Source organism: Macrotis lagotis, chromosome 2 (assembly GCF_037893015.1).
Source record: "Macrotis lagotis isolate mMagLag1 chromosome 2, bilby.v1.9.chrom.fasta, whole genome shotgun sequence".
Taxonomy (NCBI): domain Eukaryota; kingdom Metazoa; phylum Chordata; class Mammalia; order Peramelemorphia; family Peramelidae; genus Macrotis; species Macrotis lagotis.
The window spans coordinates 166,499,416-166,505,415 of NC_133659.1; positions in this window are offsets into that span (position 1 = coordinate 166,499,416).

Genomic DNA, 6,000 nt, shown 5'->3' on the forward strand with positions numbered 1-6,000 from the left:
CCATATAAATGTGTTGACCTCCAGAGTTTGGCCTTAATAAAAGACAAACAGAATTAGGTTAATGAACTTGTTTATTGCTCATTTAGGCCTACAGTCAGTTAACCACGAAAGGGAGTTCAGTTGAATTGAACTTCAGTGGCTCTTTTGAGGAGCCTAGTTATACATTTGTATAATCAGGAGGGAAGGATCTTCAATACTTGTCCATCAGGGATGTGCCCCCTTCCAACTAAGTGTGTATTTCAAGTAATGTTCATTAAGGGCAGAGAGTTAGGTTATTATTGTCTTAGCAGTTATGCTAAAAGACCTCCACAAGGCATGGGAACTCTGTCTCCAAGACGTAAGTACTATTTTGATGAGATTTGGAAGACAAGTGGACAAGCATTTATTTATTAAGTTGACAATTTTTAATACTTGTTTGATATTTTTAAAATACAAATTTGACATTTGTCATAAATACAAGCTTGACATTTTTTACATTCAAATTTATATCTATTTTTAACGACAAGGTTCACCTTTCCCAACTGATTAAGATATTTTCTTTGTATCTAGCTGAAATGTGACTTTGCTCTGCTCTCTCTCCCTCTCTCTCCATATATATAGGCAAAATTCACCATTTACATGTCATGCCCTGATCCTTGTCTGATTCTCTTTTCTCAATTTTTGACCTTTATAGTGAAGAGAAGTCATGTTTCTTGGGTAAAGTTTCAGGTTTCTGTTGGTAGAATCAGGGGGAGAACTGGATCTGTCCTGTGGGTACCCATGTTTCCTCTTTGGGATTCTCCTTAATTCATCATCTTTCCCCCAAATTGAATCATTAAGCTCAGAATTGTCTTAGATTGTTCTTCTACCTGATTTCTTTTAGACGTAGGAATATCTGGGGACTCTGAATCCTTTCATGACTTTTTCTAAGGTCAGCCCCAGAGGCTGTTCCCACAAAGTGGAGAGGCTGCCTTCACCTACTCTCCATTTTGAACATTTAATCACACTAATTGCCCCTAGCCTAATTTCTCTAAAGCCCTCTGTGTGTTTAGCAACAATTGTTGCCCCCTTTCCAGTTCCAGAAATACTCTTGGCCTTCCTTTGTACTCCAGGCAGTATTGATTTAGGCAGATAAAAGGGTTAGAAGTCAGCTTTGAATGTGGGATTCTCTCTCAATGTCTATGTATCTCAGAACCCTCTCTTATTTGTTAAGAGTGATGAAAAAGCTGAAGAAATCTCTTTTTTTGCCAGCTCCTAGACTAATATTCTTAATCTTTTGACTATGGATTCTCCAAGGAGTCAGTGGATAAGTTTCAATGGGTCCAAAAACTTAGATGGAAAAAAAATTTTTATTTCAGTGTAAAGGGGTTTCCTTTGGAATTATTTATTTTATTTTGTGAATTTAAAAAACATTCTTCTGAGGAGTCCATTAGTTTCAGCAGATTTCCTAAGGGTCCTTGCCACAAAAACAGTTAACAATTCCTGCTTTAGCCTAACATATGCCTCATATGTTCTCAGATTCTTAGAGGGTCTCTAAGCATTAAATATTACTGATTCAATTTTTGAGTTGACATTGATCAAGAATCCCTTCTGCAACATACTAATAAATTTATTATTTACTTGAAGACATTAGTGAGGTAGAACCTATTCCTTCCCAAGACAGCTCATTATACTTTGGATAGCTCTAAATGTTAGGATTTTTTTCTGACATCAAGCCTATATCTACTTCTCTGTAACTCCCAATGGGTTGCTTCTAATTTTGTCCTCTGGAGTCAAATGAACATGTGAATGAGAAAAACAACATAGTGGAATACAGCAAGTGCTCCCAATGAAATCAGAGAAATGAGTTCAAATTCCAATTTTCCCATTTAACTCTCACTGTGACTTTTGGGTAACTGTCTGTATCTCATTTTTCACATCTATAAAATTAGGGATGTCCTCCAGTTGATCTATGAGCCTGAATCTAGTGCATCTTCCATGAGTTAGCCCTTGGGTCCTGATGGAAAAGGAAGGCTCATCCTAGAACAACTTCCATGACCACATTTATTTTCTTGAATAGTCTTAGACTCTGAATACAGATATTCTTCAATTACAATGAATAGGATGAGACATGACAGGGGTGAGGACTCTCTATTGAGGGAAGTTATCATAAGAAATATACCTTATTTGTTAGAGAAGAGAGAGAGATGGTCTAACCATGTGTGAATTGTTGGGGGAAGTGGTGATAGCAGGGGGACCTTTGGGGAGAAGTGTGAGAGGAAGAAGAGATATGGGTAAGCAAATATCAGTATCAAAAAGTATAAGTTCCAAATCTCTCCCTTCTGATATTATCTCAGGTAGAGTGTCTCCTCCTGTCCTCTTTCCCATATATCTAGATCTCTACCTTTCCCAATTCCTCCCCCTTGCCTTTTTCCTTCCCATGTTTCTCTATCATTCATATATTCCCAGACATCTCCCCAACAGTCCCCCCATATTTATTTACCCACATCTCTACTTCCTCTCATACTTCTCCCCAAATGTCCCCCTGCTGTCACCACTTCCCCCACCAAATTCACACATAACTAGACCATCTCCCTCTTTCCTCTATCGTGTATGTATGTGTAAATATGTATGCATATATACACATTTATACAAATTATATTACTAGTGAAGGAACTAAGGTTAAAAAGCAATTTGTTTGAGGTTGAAGAATAATTTAATGTCAGAACCAGAGTTCCTTAGAACTGAATAAACCTTGGTCTAGAATTGAGTCAATCTGGCTTCCTCCTTTGTTGTGTACTTCCCATCTCCCTCCTCCTCTCCCCCTCTCCCCCGTGTTCCCTTGGCTGTAAACTAGGGATAATCAGCTGTTCCCTTTCTTTTCTCTTCTCAGCCCCTGCTTCTACTACTTCCGGGGTGCTTTTAACTTCAAGGAGATGATGACACAGAGAAGGGTTTGGGGCCTGGGGGCTGTGGATGAGGTCAAGGTATCATTAGTTTGTCTGGCTCCTCTAGGATTACAGCTTCCTCATAGCTGTGGGACTCGAGATTCTCCCCCAGCCCTCTTTGTCCTCCTACACTTGGCAGAATATCTTGTGCAATCAACTTTCTGGCCCACTTTGGACCATGGTTTCTTCTGTAAAAAGGGAAAAATTCTCTCTGGGTCTTGAGACAGGGGAATGAGAGTGGCACGAGGTCATAGAAATGCTCTCCTAGGGTGTGCCAGAATGCCTGGCACATTCTTTAATCTATCAATGAACATTGGGCCAAGCACTGTGCTAAGTTAATCAAAAGAAATCAAAAAACATCATCCCCACCCCAAGGAGAGAACTTATTTTTTTGACTTTGGCTTTTCTTTTCTTTTTTCATTTTATTTTTCCAATAACATGTTATGAAGTTTTTTTTTAACAATCATCCACATATACAATAATAAATTACACAATTTTCTTCCACACCTTTCCCACCCCTCCTCCCCTCAGTGGCTAACAGTCTGGTGAACATTGGACATGTATATTTGTGTTTAACATATTTACATATTAGTCATTTTTTATGAGGAATTAGGACTAAGGGAATTGAAAGAAAATCATGAGAGAGGAAGGAAAAACATGTGAAATTTTCTTAAAAAGTGAACATAAGGGGTAGCTAGGTGGCAGAGTGGATAGAGCATCTGCCCTGGAGTTGGGAGGACCTGAGTTCAAATCTGACCTCAGATACTTAATAATTACTGTGTGACCTTGGGCAAGTCACTTAACTCCATTGCCTTGCAAAAACCGAAAGAAAAAAAAACTATGAAAACAGTGTTCATTCAGATTCGGTAGTTTGTTTTGTTTTCTCTTCATCTGGATGTAGATGGTGTTGTCCATAACAGGTCTCCCAGGGTTGTCCCAGCACTCTGAACTCCTGAGAGGAGCTACACTCAAAAAAAGTTGATCAACTCACAATGTTGTTGTTGATGTGTACCATGTTCTCTTGGTTCTGCTTTCTTTGCTCAGCATCAATTTCTTTAATTCTTTCCATGCTTCTCTAGAGTTTGACCATTCATGGTTTCTTATAGAACAATAGTACTCTAAAACATTCATATACAATAACTTGTTCAGCCATTTCCCCAATTGATGGGGATCCCCTCAATTTCCAATTCTTTGCCACTTCAAAAAGAGTTGCAATGAATATTTTGGAGCATGTGGGACTTTTCCCGTTTTGTTATGATTTCTTCTGGGTATAGGCAAAGTATTGGTATTGTTGGGGCAAAGGGAATGATCAGTTTTATTGCTCTTTGGACATAGTTCCATATTGCTCTGCAGAATGGTTGGGTTGGTTCACAACTCCATTAACAATGTATTAATGTCCCAATCCAAGGAGAGAACTTTCTAATGAGATGCATGCCTATGCATGAGATATGTTGATCATGAGGATGAAGTCCCAAGGATTTCTCTGGAGCTGAGCTTCAACTGTTTTCTGTCTTGGGTTTTGTAGGCTAATCCTCCCTAGGATTGGGGAAATAGATGTATAAGAGGGACCTCTCCAATGGAGAGATGTTACTGGTTTGCCTGTGAACATGGGTTGAAGAAGGTGGTCAAACTGGATGACTCCATGGGATCTGAGGATCTCAAAGTAGAAGTTAAAGGGAGAATGGATGGTGCTGAGGTTGGCAGAATGAGCTCTTTGATGTGTGAGGGCAGCCAAAGAAGAGGTGTGAGTCTCTCATAAAAGGTGCCCCTGAGGGGAGTCCCTAAATACTATCCTTGCTAGTCTAGCTTCCATTAATTGCCTTCTTTCTCAGGCAGGAGCCTACAAATAGGGATACCCCCTGTCCATTGGCTACCACAACTGAGAAGCTAGCCTAGTGGTAAGTGTTCTGGGTTGGGAGTGAGGTGAGGTGGCTTATGGAGTATACTTTGTCCATACTACCATCATATCCTTAATTGTGGACAAGGGATTCCATGGGTGTGGGATGGGGAGGCGGGACAATGGACTATCCTGGTAGGGACAAACTTGGAGAAGGTTTGAGCATAATAAGGAAACAGTGGTTTTAGAGAGCAACTCCCTGATAGAAGTTAAGTTCTTTGAGATCAGGAAATGTTTTGAGTTTTGTCTTTGTATTGTCTACAGAAATACTGACAGATTACAAGGGACATAGGAATAGGACTAAGAATGGTGTCAGGGACTGCATCTGTGATTTCAGTCATGTCTGTCTCTCCATCATCCCATTTGGAGTTTTCTATTTCTAACTTCTAACCTTGGAGAGATTCTAGAACACTGAGATGTTAAGTGACTTTGCCAGGGTCACACAGTCAGCATGTATCTGAGATAGGGATTGAACTCATGGCTTTCTGGCTGGAAGACTGGTTCTCTACCAATTATGACTGACTTTTCAGGCTGCCTGGTACATACCAAAGACTAAATCAATGTTTAATTGATCATACTCAAGATCTTAGGGCAGAGTGAGGATAGTTGTGAAAAAGATGTGGGTTTAAAAGTTGTGGGATTGGAAGCCGGTGTTCAGAGTCAGCCTTCAGATAGCTCTCTTTCTTTCCCTGTTTAGTTAGGGAGAGCTCAAGGATAGGCTGAGACAGATCTGTGAACTCCCTGGTCAGAGTTTAGAGAGAATGGCTGAATGGGACAGGGTTAGCCCAAGCAATCCCTGAGGCTTACTCTCCCTTCCCCCTCCAACTCTGTCTTTCCTCTGGGTTCTAGGGTAACCCCTATCTGCTGGCAACAATTAAGAGCTTATGGAAAACCCCTTCTCCCACACCCTGTCCATGGCTATAGCCTCACTAGTGATCCCCTCTGCAGAAGTCAGAAAAATGGGCCAGATTAGGAGAGGGTGAGAAGGACTCTGGTGCTAGGCTGTTTGTGAGAGAAATCTCTCTTCTCTCTTAGGGAGCAGGGTATGAGTCACCTTGCACAAATGGAAATGACTACTACTTTCCTGGCTAGCTTTGGGGTTTTCTGGTCTGGGATTGGTGAAATGGTTATCCCTAAAGGATTACCCAGTTGGTGAGCTATAACTTAATATGATCTGGGAAGGGTGGCACCAGGCAG